The following is a 19,215-nucleotide window of genomic DNA, read 5'->3' on the forward strand; positions in this document are numbered from 1 at the left end:
AGCTAATATTGTTCACATTATGGTAAACTTAACCCTAATCTATGAGCTTTCTATAAACAATAAGTAGTAAATTTAAAAAAAGTAGCTAAAATCATTTTTTACAACTTACGTAGGCCTCGCAAGACGTCTCCTCAGCATCTGCTAATGTCTTTTCCCTGTTCTAGTGTAATTATTTTAGCCAATTCATGCTGAAATAAGATACAACAATAAGATTCATAAATAGTATGCACTGCCCATGCATTAATTTCACCCTCACTTTTGCCTACAAAATATTTGCCTCATAATAATAATGATATTGTTATGATACAATAAAGTTTCATACATACTTACCTGGCAGATATATACATAGCTAAGACTCCGTCGTCCCCGACAGAAATTCAAATTTCGCGGCACACGCTGCAGGTAGGTCAGGTTGATCTACCGTCCTGCCCTGGGTGGCAGGATTAGGAACCATTCCTGTTTTCTATCATATTTTTTCTCTTCCACCTGTCTCCTTGCGGGGAGGCTGGGTGGGCCCTAATCGTATATATCTGCCAGGTAAGTATGTATGAAACTTTATTGTATCATAACAATATCATTTTCATACAATCAACTTACCTGTCAGATATATACATAGCTGATTGGCACCCTTCGGTGGAGGGTAAGAGACAGCTACTATATGGAATAGACAGGTAAACAACATAGTTGTAGGTATAAATAAAACCTTGGTTCCTACCTGATAGGTGGTAGACTTCGTGGGTGTTTGCCCAGTAGTCTGCATCACCTCAAGAAACTTTTAGCGAGATATGTGATCTATGGCCAAGAGTTCTTGTGGGTCTGCCGAAGGGGGTCTTATCCACTTTTTACTCGGCAGAGCCTGAAAGGACTTTGTCAATGGGTGCTGATCCACTTATATGACAATACTTATGAAGGAGCGCAAACGACACCGATCCCGATCACCTGATCCTAACACGAGGGTTCGCGCTCAAATTGGAAAGAGTTATCCACACACTCCTTTCAAAAACCCCAATAATTTCACTAAGTTTTTTTAAAAAACTTTAACTCAAAGTTAAGGATCAGTGTCGGCTCCATTATCCCAGTAACGTATCCGCGAGAAACGTATAAACCAAAAGAGAAGGATCTCTCGTAGGTTAACTTGGCATCCTTTGTGTAATGAGAAGTCAACACAGAGTTGCCTCTACCGTACAACACAGCTAATATGTCTTATATGACATATTGTTATGTAAAGAACAAGAATTTGCAAAAGCGCGCACTTCCTGCGCTTTTAATTCTCAGCTGTTTGAAGGAATCAAGTCACTAATGAAGTGCTTAGGAGATCTCCATGTTTCAAAGAAGACCAGGGCTTTCTTGAAATGGATCTCACCCGACTGAAGCCTGAAGCCTGGCAGGAACCTCGCGCCTGGCTGGTGCTTCGCTCTTGGTTGGCGCCTAGCGCTTGTCTGGTACCTTTCGCTTGACTGGCGCCTCGCATCTGGATGACGCTTCGCGTCTTAGCTGGAGATTCGCGCCTAGAGCCTGGCTTGCGCCTGGCTGGCTGCTCGCGCCTGGCTGGCGCTTTGTGCCTGCCTGGCGCCTCGCGCCTGCCTGGAGCTTCGCGCCTGGCTGGAGCTTCGCGCCTGGCTGGCGCCTTGCGCGCGTCTAGCTCCTGGTTGGAGTGCGCAGTTGGCGCCCTCCGGCCCTGCCTGGAGCTTGCGGCTGGCTGGCACCTCGCGTGGCTGGCGTCTCGCGCCAGGTTGGCGCTTTGTGCCTGCCTGGCGCCTTGCGCCTGCCTGGAGCTTCGCGCCTGGTTGGAGTGCGCCTTGCGCCTGCATGCCGGAGCTTCGCCGCCTGGCTGGTACCTCGCGCCTGCCTGGCGCCTCGCCGCTGGGTGGCTCCTCCCCACTTGCCGGAGCTTCGAGCTTGGTAGAGTCTCGAGGATGTCTGGCAATGTCCACATCGGACACTCTTATCTGTCCTATATGTTCGCATCTAGCGCATCTGTGTCAGGTTGTAGGCTCGGTCTTTCTCCTCATCAGACAATGACAGTGTTCTTGGGGCTGGGTGTCTGCAGGTTTCTTCTTCCTTACTGACTGTGTCAGAAGGTCTTGAGTCGCCTTCTCAGTTAATGAACGAGAAATGTCCTTCACTACTGAGAAGGGAACAAAAAGTCAGACAAAGGCGAGTACAGAAGCGCTGCCCTCTGAGCGTGGGAGACCGCTTTGGTTAAAAAGACACTATATACTGTCCTCTTTTTAAGAAGCATGCTCCAAACAAAGATGAGATCTCAACCGAGCCATCCTGAACCGCTTTGTCTATACAAGACAAAATACACAGAAGGACTTCTGGTTCGAGTCCTTCAGAATCATGGGCTTTCTTGGACATCACCCCAAGGGACCAATCTAAGAAGTTGAAAACTTCCAATACATGAAAGAGTCCCTTGAGGAGATGGTCCAGTTCTGAAATGCCCCAAGTTATACGGGCAGAGTTCAAACCTTGTCTACGTGAAGCGTCAACTAAGGTCGAAAAGTCCGCTTCTGACGTAGACGGAAGAGAAATACCCAAACTTCTCTCCCGTCTGATATCAAATGCCTCTTTACCAGCTAGTCTCGCTGGAGGCATGCAGAAGACCGTTCTAATAACTAACTTCTTCAACTTCATCCAAGAGTCTAAAGACTGAAGAGCCCTCTTCATCGAAATGGCGGGCTTCATTCTAAGAAAAAACGAAGATTTCATCGTCTTTGCACTCGAGAAAAGAGAGCGCGGAGAAGGAGGAGAGGCAGGAGTCAAGTCGTCTCCATACTCCTCTAGAAGCAAGGCTGTCAAAACATTATAGTTCGACAGTCCTTCTCTTCCTTGATACTCCTCCTCCGAGTTTACTTACTAACTCGGGGTCTAGATGAGTCTCCGCTGCTAATTCAGTACGTCTTTCCTCTGGAGGAGACAAAACTCCTAATAGGAGAGGGGCTAAGGGAATGATATTCCTTCCTCTTCACCGCTTTAATAGTCTGGAAGGCGCCAACAGCCCAGGCTTCTCTCCATAAATGGATGACGCTTCCGCTTGGATGACGCTTCTAGTCAGCCAAGCGTCCTGGCTGACGCCTCCCGTTTGTGTGGCTGCTGACGTCTGGATGACGCCTCGCGCCCTGGAAGACGCTTCGCTCTCAAAAGGGCGTCCTAACTGGCGCCAAAAAATTTTGGTTGGAGCCTCGCGTCTAAAAGCAGCTTGAAATGACTATTCATGTCTTGACGACGTCTCACGTCTCTCTGGCGGTTACGTGTCTTCCGTAAGATTCTCCCGATCTCGCTCTCGAAACCGAAGCCTCTGCGATATGTTTGGAAGCTTCACGTCTGCATGACGCCTCTCGCTTCGCAGGGGAGAGAGGAGGACGAGACTTCTTGATGGAAGGAAGCGCAACGTCCTTCCTACGAGGCGCTAACACTCCCACCAAAGAGGCCAGTTGCTCTTGTACTGGCAAGATAACCTTCCTTGAAGCTTTTCCCACGTCATCTTCAATCGGGGGAGAAGTAGGAAAAGGAAGCAGTCTATAGGAAGCCTGTTCGTCTCTCACAATCTTTCCAATAAATGTTAAACATGTTAACAGTTATTATCGTCGATCGAGAAGGATCTCTTTGTTAACGCGAATAGGAGCGAAAAAAAGAGATTCTCGATGCTCTATGCGATATGAGAGTGTCGTGGAAATGGCCTAAGTGAATAAATGGGTACGAAATCAGGAACGAATCTTGCCGTTACCGAGCTTGGTGTACCGAGAGTCTACCGGACTCCTAGGTTAATAACTCGCTAAAACGAGAAAAATCTTGGATGGTGCTCTTGGCTCACTGCGCCAGGGCTTGGCGCTTCTGGCGCAAATTTTGCGCCAGGCTGGCGCTTCTGGAGCATTGCGCCAGGTTGGTACTTCTGGCGCGTTGCGCCAGACTGGCGCTTTCTTCTAATTCTTTTTTATGTTATGTGCCAGAAACACCTGTGCCTTTATGGTACCCGACATCCTTTCACATGTTAATTCCGTTTCTTAGTAGGAAAAACTTAATATACGTAGTATAGTCCATTCAGGGAAACAAGTTCTGCCCCAAAGAGAATGTTTCCCATCCGACTCATCCATCTTCTTCTGAGCAGGTACTCTAATAAGCTATGCTTTCGTAAGCCTGAGAGCATTACATATATAATGTTTCTGCTGCGATAGAATCCTTTAATAATGTTACCTACGGTAAACAGCATTGAAAGGTTTGTACTATCTCTCTTATTGAAAGCTTCTTAGCAAAAAGGCATACAATATTATTTATGTTAGCTTAACTATCCCCTCAATCCGAGGTTAAGACCCGCGATTGTAGGGGAGGAGATACGGAAAGTTATTCCATCCCACAGGAGAGAGAGATTCGCCCGACCGCTCATGACTGACACCAACATGGGTACTGACAGTAACTGGCCGTAGGCGTACTGCGTTGGTCTCAGGCTCTCAGAGAAAGCAGTCCCCGCTTACTCTTCCAGAGTTGCCAGCTACTCCAATTAATAAAGGAATTTAATATAAAATTATTACGAACTTCAGGAACCAAAGTTCTTATTAAAGCATATTTAAGCGAAAACAAGACTTCGATTAAAATCTAGAAGCTAAGTAGGTGTAGTCTTAACAATCCCTTTAAGCGTAGTCCTTCCTAGAAAGACGTAGAAGGATACTTGTAATTGAGTTGCACAGAAAAGAAGTAACTACGGTAGTGTGTATGATTTGACCGTATCGTATTCTCATACAGCAGAAACTCTACTACCTTCTACTATCTTCGTTCTTTTCGTTAATAGAACGATAGAAAGAGTATATATATATATATATCCTTAAGGAACGAAGTTAATCAAGGCATAGAAAGAGTATATATATATATATCCTTAAGGAACGAAGTTAATCAAGGAACTCTTTAAATCTTCGTGATTTCTTCATAAATCGCGGAAGAGACAGAATTCCTGTTCATCACTAGGGTTTACGGAAGGAAGTAGATATTTTCTATCCGCCATCATACCCAAACATCGATGAGATCTTATTAAGAAAATCTCTCCCAAAGCTCTTGCCCTCCTCCAAACGAGGGAAGAGCATGGATGAAGGAGAGAGTCCGCATTGAGAGGAAACTGCCTAACAAAGGAGTCTCTGAATAATGAAAAGGGGCTTCTCTTAGTATCAGAATCCTTCTGACAAAAGCAACGGCCGCCTGTGCGACATCTTGCACATTTGCCAGGGGAAAGTTGTTCAAGTTAAAAATTCAAAGAGGAGTCTCGCGACTGACCTCTCTCTCTAATGAAGATTTTGAAATCTTCTGACGCCTGGCGTCTGGATCCTTGTGCCTAGCGCCTGGCGTCTGGATAGTTCCGCGCGCCTGGAATGTTCCGCACGCTAGAAAGGAGACTCGCTCCTGGAACGTTCCGCTTGCGTGGAAGGTCCCGTGCGCCCTAATAGATCCGAGCGCCTCTAGTCTTGTTATACGAGCCTCTTGCCAGAAAACGTTCAATGGAAGCATCCTTCTGATTGCCGATTCTACTATAAGGCTCCTTAGTTAAGCCGTCTGTTTTCTCTTTGAAGGCGCCTTGCGCCAAGAAAAAGTTCTGGAACGCGGCTCGCACTCAGTTGCTGGAACGCGGCTCGCGTTTATCTGTATGAACGAGGCTCGCGCTAGTCTGTTGGAACGCGGCTCGCGCTAGTCTGTTGGAACGCGGCTCGCTGCTGGCTGTTGGAACGTGGCTCGCGCTAGCTTGCTGGCTGGCTCTCAGCCTCTCGCTCAGTGAGTCAGTGTTCTCTTATTCAGAGAACGAGCCAGATCGTCCGAACTTCTAACATGTACATTCTTCGTCTTTTCGGATGTAAGATGAAGAAACGGAAGAACAGACGCACTTTTTAAAAAGGCTGCCTTTGCAATGGCTATCCTGGCAGTCTGGGACGTTTTACAGATCCTGCCGAGGGAACGCCCGATCGGTGGGGATTCTCCATAACCTCCGTAAGGCTTTCGACTTTCCTTCTCCTCTGGGCTTGTGAGTTTGGAAGAGGTCTAGGCCTGAGAGCGAGACAGAGCCGATTCGAACGCACCCTCTACTAATTAGGACGCCTTTCCAATGGCGAACTTGGCAGTCTGGGACGTTCTACAGATCTGCCGAGGGACGCCTGATCGGTGGGGATTCTCCATAACCTCCGTAAGGCTTTCGACTTTCCTTCTCCTCTGGGTGTGAGCTTGGAAGAGGTCTAGGCCTGGGAGCGAAACAGAGCCGAACAGAAACGCACCCTCCACTGCACTAACAGTAAAATCACTTCTTACCTTTCAATAGCTCGTATTGAGCTACATTCCTTTGTCTTCAAATTGCAATATGAATTTGAAGATTCTGTGAAGTAAGAAGGAGATGAGGATACCACACTACTAGTAATGTTAATGCTCTAACTGCTCGTTAGTACGAGAGCTATATAAACTTCTAAAGGAAGCGTAACTATTCTTTCCTTACATCGTCAAGAAGGAAGTTAGCTTCAATCAATTCTAACATTTACTACACGTTATTATGAATAAATATTAAAATTTTCCTTCTTGCAAACTATGTGATTGTCTACCGAAAAGTTCGGTAGTTACACGTAAACAATTCTTCGAAATTTTCGAAGCCAAAGTTATCAAAACAAATTAATATGCGTATGCCGAACCAAAGATCCAGTATTCCTGCAAAAGATAGCCCAGAAGATCGATGGCGATGAAATCCAAAAATCAAGTCAGGAGGAACTGCAAAACGTTTGTTTACATTCCAAGCGACAGAAAAAATATGATAGAAAACAGGAATGGTTCCTAATCCTGCCACCCAGGGCAGGACGGTAGATCACCTGACCTACCTGCAGCGTGTGCCGCGAAATTTGAATTTCTGTCGGGGACGACGGAGTCTTAGCTATGTATATATCTGACAGGTAAGTTGATTGTATGAAAACAAAAATTTATACTATCAGAAATTTGGTATAACTACCTCTCCATGACACTTTTGACAACTATGAGGCTCAAGAGGCAATAATGTTCTAGTTGCATAACAAGGAAGGGACGGGTTGCAAGGCTTTCAATAACATACAAACATTACAAATGATGAGGAAACAAAAGATCCTTTACAATAACAGCGAGAGAAAAAACTTTTACACTTGCTTTGTTTCATACTTTACCAAGCAAACACTTAAATTTTTTTCACTGTTCACAATCTTTTCCTTTTATACTAAATTCTAATCAGGCATTAACTGTATGGATAGATTATAATGAATTCTATTTTTAAAGTATTCCATTTTTCATATGAGTAATTTGTTTCAATATTTCTTATTTCTTATATAAATCATTCCTTTACTATTATGATTACGTAGTCTTTTTTACTACTTCAGCAACTGTGTGGATATTGCTGTTTATTCACTTTTGATCATGTTATCTCATGTATCTAGATTGTGTACGTTACTGTCTGTACTTTGTATATTCCATGTATATTGCCTTGAGCTTACGACAAAATACAGATGCTGAATGTTTGCATGTAATCCTGACTTGACCTCACCTCCCCACAAGAAAGGTACCCATGCGTACAAAATAGTTTTGGTCCCTAAAAATTCTGATTAAACACAACAAACAACAAATATAAAATTATGCTTACAATATTATCTCTGATGTATTGTTGGTACTTGAACATTACTTGCTGGCGTGTGAGAACAGATGCTTTGGACCATGTACTAAAGGCTTCTTTGGCAGCATCAACAGCAGACAGCATCTCCTCCTGTGTCGCTTTGGGAACTCTGGTGACAACCTGTTAAATTTCCAACTTTTCTTCAGAGGTTACTTTTCAGGAGAAATATGCTACAGTATCTACTCATCAATCAGAAAAATAATGAACCTCAACCCTAACCAATATTAATGTCCATCAAAATATGCATATTAAACCAGTTCGAAAAAGCTCTAAATTAACACATTCACCAATGAAATGTTCCTAATTATGGAAGAGATGTAAAACAAATATCCTCATAATAGAACTGGAGAGTATACACAGTAATTACTGTTTCACTTTTACATAGTATTTAATTCTCCAAAAAGATACCATTTGACAAACCATTTACATCAGCTGTAAAGATACTTATCATACTCATTTGTTTGCTGGGTTGTGGACATCAATAAACTCTTTGGCTTTGCTCTCCACAAACTTTCCATTGATGAAAAGCTTGGTAGTTGGTGCTGCAGCACTGTAGCTTCTGCTGAAGGTCAGGCCAGGAATGCCCTGAGATATAAATATTGGAAGTTAGCACTTTACAAAATCAATGCACCTTAAAGAGATAAAACAAGAAAACAGGTCAAGTAGCATATCTTCTGATAAGAAAACTGACCACATCATGTACTGCATCTTATTAATTATACACCACTGTAGTTGACATTACCTTTAAACTTCTAATCGTATATAATAAATAAAATGTATCTTGCCTACAACAATTTCATGTATGAGAAACACCATTCCCATAATCATTTACCATAACTCAAGATACTGTTTAAAAAAGCAGGAGCATGTAACAAAAAATGTGGAATGCATAGGCTATTGGGAATTGTGTTTAATTAAATTACTGTTCTCAATACAAATTCTGTGAAGTATACTTGATTATCTGAACAACTCAATGTAACTAGGCTTGAGTGATACTTGAAAATGTGGCAAACTTGATAGCATTTTGACAAGAATTCTGCACAATCTTCATCAATACATACATGAAATGGTAATTCTAGTAGAAGGATCTCAAAAAACACATTCTTAGCATTTCTTAAAGTAAGTCTTTTATGACAGACACCACTACAAAGATAGATAACAGTAATAATCACAGCCTCAAAAGTTCACACAAAAAAAACTAATGTTTTCACAAATTTTGGTATAAAAGTAATGCGTGTGATAAACATACCACAATAATAATTCAAGCAGGCAATAAGTGAACCCATTAAATTTTTAAGGCTGAAAGAGAAGTGTTTCCAATAGGTGGGGCTATGCCATTTGCCAAACAGCTGTAGTACTTCAATGGTCATACACTTACATCTTTATATGGTGCAAGCATAAATACACATTAACTAGCCCATCATATAAGTGGACCAAACCACCAGTTCTTTCATCAATGACAAGCTTTAACAGAAACCTTTTACAAAATGCTTTCTCATAACAATGGATAAAAAATATTATGCCTTTTGTATCAATTACTTAAAGCATTTTATGTTATGTTCAGTAACTAGACTTTACCATTTCTTATAAAAATAAATAACGTCTGACATGTATAACAAATAATTTTTAAAATGAAGTCACATAATTTAATAATCATTAAAAATAATCACAAGTCTCAAGTTATGATCAATGCCTATACGTATTGCCTATCAAATAAAATTACTTGCAACCAATTATTGATTACTTCTCAGGTTTCATAACAATAAAGTAACACAGGTTAGGCCTGAGGCTGCAATTAAGTTAATGGCTTCTTTACTATTTTATATCTATGGTGTTTATTCAGATTAAAAAATAAAAGCTAAACACCAGAAAACATACATTTCATATTAATTCTCCAAAACAGAAATTTCATTGGGAAGATGCCAGCAGCTGTCATTATTATTATTATATTAAAATAGTTTAAACCAGAAAATGAGCTGATTAAAGCTCTCATAGGGCTGGCCCGAAGGATTAAAATGAAATGGAGTACCAGGTCTAATCCACAGGCTAAGCACTTAAGACTAAATGATAAACGAATAATGAAATTTTACAAACAAATATGAAAGAAGTCATATGTTTCCACACTAGAACACACACATATGCATTAAATACACACTATATTCTAGTTTTCATCTGCACAATAAAAAAAAGTACATAGATAAATAAAACTGAGTATACTAATGATAGAAATCAGAATAACTTTTTTTTTTTAATTCAGACTTTTCTTGCTAGCTGCCACATGGGCTTTTGCATTAAATCACTGTTTATACTTTATCAAATAATTTACATTTCCTCATGAATATTAAGGCTGGGGCAACTGAAAATGTTGCAAACTGAAAAAAATTCACCAAATCGATTCATTTCCAAAAGTTGATCTATACACACTGATAAGCCTAGTGTTAATGTATGGAGCAGAAATATGGGCTCTAAGAAGAAAAGAGGATCCAAAGCTTGAGAGAACAGAGATGAGAATCCTAAGTGGATTATGGGAATATCGCTGCTTGAGGGATTAGAAAATGATGAAATAAAGAGCAGGTTAGAAACAATTACCGAGGTGATAAGAGAATCACGATTGAGATAGTATGGGTATGTGTTGAGGATGAATGATGAGGAGGGAGTGAAGAGGGCTTGGGAAGAACCTGTTAAAAGGAAGAAGATCGAGAAGGAGACAGAGAATTAGGTAGCAAGATAAAGTGATGGAAGATAAGGAGAGGAGAGGTTTGATGGAGGATGATGCCTTTGATAGAAGGCAGTGGGGAAGGCGCATCACACAACCGACCCCTTAATATAGGGATAACGGTGGGAAAGAAGTTAATTATATTTCGTACGTTTGCATAACACGTTTTGCTTTAGTATCACTTGTATTCTGAGCTTTCAGGAGCTGGTTCATGTGGGCTGCTCATTAAGCATTTCAAGTGTCAGATGATTGTATGGCCTATTCAGAATACATATTAGAATTACTTGTGCATGGCTCTTTCTTTGGTATGATGAACTCCATTTTTGAACTCCAGGCTTTATTTGCTTAAACTTATAATTTTCAGAATTTTCATTCCATTTAATGTGCCATTTGTTTATAATGCCTATTTTCATGTGTTACATAATCATTAAGAGGGATACTTATATTTGATCTTGTCATATGGGTTGCTAATTTAGTTGCTTATTCAGCCTTTTATTCCTTAATACCTATACGGACAGAGATTCTTTAATTATTTTCATGGGTGATGCTATTGCACATAACTCAGCTGTAAATACTGAAACTTTATTAGGTAGAGGAAACTGACTTGTTTTGTTTGGGATACTGCAGCATATTATACTCCATATTGTGATTAGATCCATCGTGTATATTGTGTAATGTGGACCTTTTCAGGTTATACATTCTACTGTATATTGTCTAAGTGTTGTGAGGTTTATGAGTAACTTTTTGATAAATATTTCAAGCGTGTGCAAATCCTATTTTATTCATAGTCCAAGGAGGAGATAATTTTACTAGTATTGGACGTATTGGCATAATTATATTCAACAACTCAAACGATCTTCTAGCTAACAGGGAAATGTGGAGAGTGATTGTTTATAAATACGTATTACATCTCTTAATTCAAATTATCTTTTTGTTGGGTGAATGACTTGCCTGAATTCTCGGGGAGGGAAACTCTCCATTATCACCAACCTCTCTATGGAGAGTGAATGGTAGTTCACTACATTAAACTGTAAAGATGATGTGATCATATCTTGTCTGTTAGCCTAACTGACCTTGAAAATAAACACAGAGTAGCTATTGAAACTAGACTTTTACAAGACTTTCAGGATAAAATGGAATATATTAATGGCCTTCTGTACTTATCAGATTACATTATGATAATTATCTTTTGCTAGCCTACCAATTCAGAGGTCAAATATTTTTAAATAAATATTTTAAATTGAATTTTAATGGCAAACTACTGGTTAGTTATCTATAGGAATTTTAAATTGCATGTTAGTGGTAAACTACAAGTAAGGTTATGGTAGTTAGTTTATGTCATTTCTCATTCTTACAATAGAGGCAGTCCCTGGTTATTGGCAATCCAGTTTTATGGCATTTGTCTTGTGCCATTACGGGCCGAGTTCTGGTTATCTAATAGCCAATAATAGAGTTAGGGCACCATAACATACTTAACAATAAGGGTGCTTATGGCGCCGATAACTGGTTATTGTGCCATAAATCACTGAGTTTCGGTTACCTAATGGTGGTTTTCACTTATCAACACATCCCCAGGAATGGAAACACCCACCCCGCCTTGATAACTGGGGACTGCCTGTAGTTCATTTGGCAAGTGTAATTCAAGTACAGGCAGTCCCTGAGTTATGACGGGTTCGGCTTACGACGTTCCGAGATTAAGGCGCTTTTCAATTATATTCATCAGAAATTATTTCCAGGGTTATGACACATGTTCCAGGGTTATGGCGCTACAACGCTCATCTGGCACAAGAAGTATGACACAAAAAATGCAAAACAATAATCAATATTTGAAGGTTTTGGGTGGATGAAAAATGCAATAAGAATGCAGTTTACAATGTTCCGGCTTACGACGATTTTCGGTTTACGATGCGTCTCAAGAACGGAACCCCCGTCGTAACCAGGGGACTGCCTGTATTTCTTAGTTTAACCAAACCACTGAAAATTTTTTTTATTTACATTTCTAGGAATCAATGAGTTACTTAGCTACGGGCCCTACAGCTTATTGTGGGATCTAAACTCCACTATATCAAGAAATTAATTTCTAACCACCAAAAATAAATTTCTCTGGTTCCTCACTGGCAGCAGCAGGAACCGAACTCAGACTACCAAAGAGGCGAGTGTGCAATCCAATTGTCCACCGTGGAACTCTTGCAAGTGTAAGAACCTATAATCCTACTGTAATAAAGTATGTTTTACTTCTGATTTTGGCTGATGCCTTTTACTGTTGCCTTCTTTTTTCCTCTGTGGATACATAACAGGCTCTACTTATCTAGTATTTACTTATAAAAATGACTGATCTGGTGTTCTACATAAACTGCCAAGTAGAGCACCAAAGCATTTCATGCTTTTCTGTTCTTTCACATAATTCACCATTCCATTTAGAGATATCTACGGTACTTCTGTGAGTCCTAATTAGAATCGTAGATAGCATTTAAGCATGAATAAGACCAAAATAAGCCAAGATGACAGAACCACTGATAGCCATAATACATTATATTTAAAAAAAATACAACTGATAATATAACAATATCACCACTCCCCATAGGCTATGCTGCTAAAGGTAGTAATTAAAAAATCTGAAATTAACCTAACATGTTACTACTTAGGCTATTTACAGCTAGCAAAGGGTGCCTAGTCTATGTCCTGTATTATTCATATTGGTGTTTTTACAGAAGCAGTCCGCACGGACTGCAAGGAACGTAACCGCGGATACGACATCCACTAGGGATTGGGCCGTCCAATGTATTTCGCTGTGTCTAGTACTGGACCCTGGAGGTTAATTACAGTCGTCCGAATAAATTGGTATTACCTACCTACTTATAGTTCTTGTTCAGTAAGTAAAACTGCATAGAACAACCGTAGCTGCCATAGTCTAGGCCGCTGCGGATAGGTAGTAAGTACCCTAGATCTACCTTCATATTTTACACCTAACCTATTGATTACATATTAGCTAATGCCAATAAAATAGGACGTCGATAGGTTGCAACAAAGGTGTTCTGATTGCCTACCCTGAGAAGCCACGATCTTTAGCTACCTAGCTAGGTAGCTACCTAGGTATAGCTACTAGGTACTAGCCCTACCCCAAGCGGTTTTAGGCTTCAGCCATAGACAACGCAGCCGGTCAATTGCAAAAACGGCTTATATTAAGCCAAAGCTCTTTAGACACAGAAAATATCTATATTCTCGGTAGACAGTGTTACTCTCTTCATTACGAGGGAAACAGGGCTCTGAAGCCTTACTGTTGCATACTGTAAAACGCCAACGCAGTTGGTGACAACAGACATTCCTCGGGATATCTTCAGGTACAATTATGCTATGGCCTACATCCTATCCATGATAAATTCATCACGCCTAAAACACAAAATTAGGAAACTAAAACTGCGTGACACCAATAATTACCTGAACAGAGCGGAGAAGTCGCACAGCAGACATTTTTGATCGGGGCAACAGAACTTGAAAGAGAGCAGGATTGCAGAATCAGCTGCTAAGCGGCGGCTTCTGCTACAACTGCGGTGCCATATCTCCAAGGTCGCCTAGTTATTTATAATCATGACCTGTCATTTAGCTACATAATTATAGTATTAATTTATTTAATTTTTAATAATTTTATTAAAATTCAAATATTGAGTCAAATTAGCATAGCTACAAAACAAATTTATAAAATTTATAACCTGTTGGCATTTTACTCGCTTCATAACAAGTTAAAGTCGATGTCCATTGGCCGAGCCGGGGGGCTCGCATTTACGCCAGCCAATCCTGTGTGGTTCTCGTAACCGCGTTAATTCAATGGTTGACATTACGTAAGTGATAAAGAAAACCAAACTTTACATTTATTTAACATCATATTACATGCTGGAGGGGATTAAATATTTGAACACGACTGTTACAACAAAATGCTTATGAGGTAATGAATCAAATTCAATTACACTTACATTAAACAGGATCTTCAACATGTCTAAAATTCGAGAAACATCATACAATGTTACATCAACAACAACAAAAATAACAGAGGTATTTTTCACTTACAACAATAAATGCACTGATGCACCCAGCCAGCACGGAACTGGCACTGCACTGCACTCAATTGACAATTATGTGATACTTCCCTTATCATTGCATAAGTCTTACATTGTTGCAATGCAAAGTCATGAAGAGTTCTGCAACTCGCATAAATATTTTGCAAATACAGAGCTTATTAAGACCGGCTTCACAGAAAGGTAAACGTATATAGCTATTGTTGATCTGAACTTGGCACTGGATAGCTCAGTATGTGTAAAAAGAAAAAAAAAGTACTTATAAAACTGTCAGCCCTGCCTGAGACTTCAGTAAGCTTCAACTTTCTCGAAGTAAATATTCAAGTCAAACCTGGTGATTTTAGAATTTAGATTATGCACGCGATAAGAAGAAGAAGAAGAAGAAGAAGAAGAAGAAGAAGAAGAAGAAGAAGAAGAAGAAGAAGAAGAAGAAGAAGAAGAAGAAGAAGAAGAAGAAAACTTAAAACATTTCCTGAAAAATGTTGACCTAGTGATGGAACATTAGATGAGCCGAGAGTTTCTCAGAGAATTATCCACTGACAATAGTGTTCGAGAGTTCATTGTTTTCAAGGCCTTACGTGCCAATTATCATTTCTGAAGAGCACCAAGATACGTTGTAAGACGGACTAAACAAGATTATGGACCGCGTCAACACCTAGGTTGTATAACCCCTCTTGCATAAACTAAAAAACTTTCTGTATGGGCGTCAGAGAGAAGTGATAAATTTATAAACTGGCAAATTTAAGAATTTCCGTAGATAAATAGCTAAACGTTACGACTTCCAACAGCTTTTACGTAGTCGAGCATGACCAGTTTTTTTTATGCAATGTCTTTCTCGTTATAATTCATCATATCGATGTTGTGTAAGAATCTTTTATTCTACTAATACTTATTTATTATTATTATTATTACTGCAGAATACGCAGCAGCTTGATCGCTTAGTCTAGCCTGTAGGCGCTTACCAATGGATGGACACAAAGGCCCTGAGATTGCGTGAGTGAAGAAGAATGGCAATTGCACTGCAACGAAAACGCCCTGCAAACTCTAGTTGTGGAGCAGGTACCTAGGAACTTAGAAAACTGCTTGATCGCAGACGAGTTGGGTCCTTTCATACAGCAAGATACCTACTCCCACCATAGGATGTTACTTGAACTGGTTTTCTTTACAGATGACACTCTGGAACGAAACTAGTTTGTCCAGTGGCCACTGTTCAAACGATACGTAAGTCTGGGGAGAGTTCTAGGTCATTATGAATTTTCTTGATCATTAAAGCTTCATAGAAATGATAGAGACGAACAGCATAATACAAAAGCAATAGCCGTATAGCTACTACTGCATGTACTACTAAACGACTACAATGATGATAAAAATAAAAAGGACATTTGAATGGTTATTTTGATAAAAATCTAAACAAAGAAGAAATGATTGAAAGTCGAGTAGCTTATAAATACTCAAATAGAAAAAACAAGCAAATTCACGAATAAACCTTTATTTGCCACAAGTGAAAATTTATTTAATAAAAGAAAGTGAATCCCATACTATACAATTATCGTTATCCATTGAATATCTTAGAGAAAGAGAGAGAGAGAGAGAGAGAGAACTCAGCCCGTGGTTAGTCGGGCAGACATGATACTTGCCTTACCGGTACGAGTGCCAAAAGACTGATTCCCGGGTGAAACAGCACTTATGGAGTCAGCTCTCTCCTCTCTCTCTCTCTCTCTCTCTCTCAATCTCTCGCTCTCTCTCTCTCTCTCTAATATATATATATATATGATATATATATATAATATATATATATATATACACACACACACACACACACACACACACACATATATATATATATATATATATATATATATATATATATATATATATTGTCAGGCCTGGTCAGTTGTTTTTGTGGAAACAATCAAACTTTGATTGTTTCCTTTGGTTCGGTTGTTCTACCTGTTAACCAATTTTGCTTTTATTTCAAGGCGAGTTGACGTGTGTCCCGTTTCGGCCTAACCAGTTTTTCAGGTCAGTTATCAGTCAATAGAAGGAGGTCAGTAACTTGGATTCAGGTAATTCCAGCAGAGTCAGTATGGAAGCAGCTTGAGTCAGTAACTGGATTCCAGTAATCCAGCAGGAGTCAGTATGGAAGCAGCTTGACGTCAGTTAAACTGGATTCAGTAATCCAGCAGAGTCAGTTATGGAAAGCAGCTTTGAGTCAGTTTGTGGACGTTTACTACGAGAGTTCAAGTAAATGGCGTCGGCGTATCGGGTATATGACGACCATAATTGAGGTTTTCGTCTGTTGTTGTGACCTCCTCATGGAGTGGGATTCCGACTAAGTTCGTAGAACGTGTGGCTGTTTCAACTACTGGACCCTCGTCTTGGAGTGCGACCTCGTCCGTGTTCTGAATCCTTGTGTTTAGGTAGTTAACCTGGGTTGTTAATTTCAACCATTTTTGCAATGTTTCGGTAGCTCCTGTGTTTGCCAAGGTTTGGTTATGCTCTCGTTATGTTTAACTGTGTATGTTAGCCATGAGTTTTTGTGTGTATTGCCATGTTGTGGTTCATTATTTCGTTGGGCATCACCGGAATTGTCGACAAAGCTCTCACTTTAGTACGTAATTGATAAACTATTCGACAGGTTGGTTTTGCACTGTTGCTAGTAATTAAAGTTTTCTTTTTATAAAGTTACTTTGGATTACTTTCTGGTTATTTATTACTCCTTTGATTTGTATAGTGTGCCTAGATGGCTGTATTTTTCAAACATTTAGGACAAGTGTTTTTTGTTTTTGGCTTTTGAATTATATTGCTGCTCGTGATTTTATTTGTGACTTGATTAGTGTGTTACTGACTTCTCAGATTTGAGTATTTAATGATATGACTCGTTTTTGTTAAATATTACTGACTCGTTGTATATATGTAAACAAAGATTTATGAATATTAAACTTACATACTAAGGTCATGTTTTGTAAGATTTTGCTCCTTCCTCCTTTGTTTGCTTCAATCTCTGCCAGATTATTCTCAGTCCCGATATTTTTTAAATGAAGAACGTGTAGACAACCCATAGACCATTCATAATATATATAAATATATATAAATATATATAAATATATATATATATATAAATATATAATATATAAAATATATATATATAATAAAATATTAAATATATATAATATAATAATATATATATATATAATATAAATAAATATATATAAATCAATATATATATATATATATATATATAATATATATATATATATATATAGTATATAATAAATATATAAATATATATATATAATAAATAAATAAATATATAATAAATAATGTATATATATAATAATATATATATGTGACGGTACTTACTTTCTTTGCACAGATCTAAGGTAACGTGTGCCGTGGAGGCTGTACTTTGGGGAATTAGGTAAAGGGGTTCTGTTAGGATGAGAAATTAATTGATATGTTTCTTTGCATTAAGTTTATTCTTCGTTAGGGGTTCTTACACATGTTTTCCACCTTCTGAGTTACTGGGCTCTTGGACTGATAAAACTTAATTGGCACTTGTTGCAATTACGAGTCTATAGGCACGAGGGAAAATTTACTGAGTATTGATTGTCACTTTCACTGTCCTTGATTGCTTCGCACACCACACTTTTGCACCTGTTCTTCTTCTGGGGATTCTTCTGTCCTTCTCTGTTTCACGGCCATGCCACTGCAGTTCTCCCCTCAGGCTCCCCGGTTGTTCTCTCTCTTGGCTTCTCTGTTCCCCTTTTTTCTCTGCTCCCTTTTCTGCCTGCTCTCTCTCTGTCTCGCCTTTTTTTGTTCAGTTGAAATCTCCTTAGCCCCGCCTTTGGATTTTTGGATTTTGACTGGGTGTGGCATTTTCTGAAAGACTTCTTGTGCCTTAGTGGCTGCAAACATTATACAAGACCGCCTTCCTGTCATGCTGTACAGTAATTCGTAGGCTTTGAATTTGTATACGCCTCCTTCTTCATGTCCTGGCTTCTTGGGGGTGTATTCCTTGGACAATCTTGTAGGTCATTCGTTGATACACATTCCTGGGGTATCCCACTGATCTGGCTCTGCTTCTTGATTCGTCGAAGTCTATAGGTCTATCATGAAAGGGTGGAGCTTTTAAGAATTTGGTACTTCCCTCTTTCTAACAACGGGTCTCATAGAATTCCTTTTTAACGTATGCCAGATGGCTCTCTCTGACCTGTTCACGAAGGGAACGGCGATTAGTCATAGGCGCTTAATGAATCCAATTTTCTCGGAAATATGCCTGGGCGATATCCCTCATCGACCATAATCTCTTGTTGGTCACTAATCGCTGGTACGGACAGAGGCTTTTTGGGGGAGATGAAAACCAGATGTCTAATGGCTAAAAGCCTAATGTTTTGAGTAACAAAATCCCTTCGCTAAGAAAAATCATTATCGTATTCCCTTTTTCTCCTTTCTTCCTTATTATCCGTTTCGTGCCTTTTTCTTAAGTATTATTAAGTTATCGTCTTTTGGAATAACGACACTGTGCCACACTATTACAGTCTCGGCCCGCTACCTCGCTGACTCCGACAGCGTTAACTAAGCTGAAGCAAATATTATACCTACAAGAGGAACTCCTAACTTATGTTCTTGAAATCATATTGAAACTTAACTTCAAAAACATCAAAAGTGAAAGTAAACATGAGCAAATCCTTGATTAAGTAACGTTAAGGGCAACAATCAAAATTGAATGTAAACATGAGTAAATTCTTGAGTAAGTAACATTCAGAGAA

General features: G+C 39.5%; 1 protein-coding gene and 1 long non-coding RNA gene across 4 annotated transcripts in view; both read right to left on the reverse strand.

Moving 5' to 3' along the window:
- LOC135216196 (vitelline membrane outer layer protein 1-like) overlaps positions 1–19,215 on the reverse strand; it is a 42,033-nt gene that overhangs the window by 5,997 nt on the left and 16,821 nt on the right. The gene's annotated exons all lie outside the window — the stretch shown is intronic.
- LOC135212833 (uncharacterized) lies at positions 8,111–14,454 on the reverse strand. 3 transcript variants are annotated; one of them, XR_010313998.1, is made up of 3 exons: positions 14,436–14,454; positions 13,809–13,942; positions 8,111–8,239 (listed from the first exon to the last, which is right to left on the reverse strand). It is a non-coding gene; the product is annotated as an uncharacterized LOC135212833 (long non-coding RNA). The 3 variants fall into 3 exon arrangements; XR_010313999.1 differs by having other exon boundaries at positions 13,809–13,974; positions 14,436–14,450; XR_010313997.1 differs by lacking the exon at positions 14,436–14,454 and adding an exon at positions 14,081–14,210.

This window comes from Macrobrachium nipponense, chromosome 19 (assembly GCF_015104395.2).
Source record: "Macrobrachium nipponense isolate FS-2020 chromosome 19, ASM1510439v2, whole genome shotgun sequence".
In the NCBI taxonomy this organism is placed as follows: domain Eukaryota; kingdom Metazoa; phylum Arthropoda; class Malacostraca; order Decapoda; family Palaemonidae; genus Macrobrachium; species Macrobrachium nipponense.